Consider the following 1,830-nt stretch of genomic DNA (forward strand, 5'->3'; position numbering starts at 1 on the left):
CACCAGTGTGAAGCCAGCCAAAGCCACAAAACCGAATCTTGCTCATTCCAGTTCAGGGTTTTTTAAACTCAGAGTCGCAACCCACGGGTGGGTCGCTGGCGGGTTTAGGAGGGTCATGGAGCGATCGGTCGTGGTGTTCCTGATTTTGGGGAAAGCGGGCAAAGTCCTTGACTGGCTTTTAAGAATGTCGGCCGTGGGCAGTCCCCGATTGGCTGCGGCGTTCGAGGGGGCGGGGCGGGGCGGGAGCAGTGCGAGGCTGTGCTGTGTACTGGTCACCACGTGTGGGGGATGGGGAAACGGGGGCTGACGGCCAGCCAGGTGGGCGTGCAATGCTAACAGTGGTAGCCCCAGCTTGGAGCTCCGCGCTGGTGCTCATTCTCTGTACGCTGCTCAGCTCATCCCCCACCACCGATCGGTAATATGTGACCTGCGGCTCCGTGGTCAAGCTGCCCAATGGCCGACTCAATGTCCGCTTGCGCTCCTAAGACATGGAGTACAGGTCGGGAAGTGGTCAGCAGTCTGACTGGGGTGGATGTATCTGACGACAGGAACGGCTGGATAGTGAAACGGAAGCCAGGCCAGGTTTGTCTGAGGAATACCGATCAAATGTGGCCAGTAAATACAGCTGACACTTTGCATCATTCTCTAGAAACCAGGAAGTAAGTGATTTTGGTGAGAATGGAAAAGGAGATGACTTGGATGTTTGGATAGTGCGATGCAGTGGACCCAGTTGGGAGCGAGATGATGTACACTTCCAGCATGCAGGCACCCACCCAAGTCTTTCTAACGACAACTGGAGAGCAATATGGTCATCCAGTCTGAGGCCTGTTTGAGATCCAAGGCACATTCAGCCCTAATGCTAACAACTACTAGACTGTAATGGAGGCTGTCTTTATCAAACCCTGTGCCGAGCCATTGAAACATGATGAGTTATAGCTTTATTTTAATAAGACTATGTGTGGGGAAGTAAGGAGGCCGGTAAGAAATTGTGTGACATTGACAAGTTACTTCATCTCATCTAAAGTATAGTTTGTAAAGTAAAAACAAGATTGTACTTTTTCCTATACTTGTTTAAAATTCTAAAGAAATGGGAATATATTTAGAACAACGTTTGTATGTCAATGTAAGGATGTGCAAGCTCAACTGAAATTGTTTCAATTTTCAGAAGTAAAAAGTCATAAACTTGAAATAAAGTTTCAAGTCCAAAAAGAAAGAATGCCAGCAGTGACCGGCTTTTAGGTTTTGAATGCCGGCCACCGTGGGCCTTTAAATACAAACAATGGAGTCTTTCTGCCGGAAGCGGCAGCAAAGAGAAGGTCACACGTCCGGCATGTACAATGCCATCACACGCCCCCTCCCTGGCTCTCCTCTATTGTTCCGTCTCTTCCCTCTACCCCCCCTCTCCCCGCTCCTGCCCCCCCCCCCCCCCACCCCCCTGTGGCTCGCCTTTCCTTCCTCTTAGATTTAGCTGTCTCCCCCCCCCCCCCCCCCTCTCCCGGTCTATCTCTCCCTCTCATGCTTTGGCTACTCTCCCCTGTACGTCCATGCTTTAGGTGCAAAATCACCGGGGAGAGATTCCTCCATTTTATAGTTGTCAGCAAGCATGCAACTGTGTGAAGTACTGAATAATGAAGAGAGGACCAGAGACACAAACAGGCCAAGATCTCACAACTGAATACACTCGAGAGAGTTTCTCAGGAGAGTTCACGATGGACAAACCAGTGCTGACGTGAGCTGTATACAGAGCTCCATGGCCTCTGGTGAACAACCCATTAAGAAGAAACTGTAATTGGGAACAAAGCAGTATAAAGATGATTCCTTGAGATATGG

The 1,830-nt window shown here is 50.0% G+C and overlaps 1 pseudogene; it reads left to right on the forward strand.

Annotated features, from left to right (window-relative positions):
• The first annotated feature begins 419 nt into the window (after nucleotides 1-419).
• On the forward strand, nucleotides 420-936 carry LOC140409381 (stromal cell-derived factor 2-like protein 1 pseudogene; annotated as a pseudogene).
• The last annotated feature ends 894 nt before the right edge of the window (nucleotides 937-1,830 follow it).

This window comes from Scyliorhinus torazame, chromosome 3, assembly GCF_047496885.1.
Source record: "Scyliorhinus torazame isolate Kashiwa2021f chromosome 3, sScyTor2.1, whole genome shotgun sequence".
Taxonomy (NCBI): domain Eukaryota; kingdom Metazoa; phylum Chordata; class Chondrichthyes; order Carcharhiniformes; family Scyliorhinidae; genus Scyliorhinus; species Scyliorhinus torazame.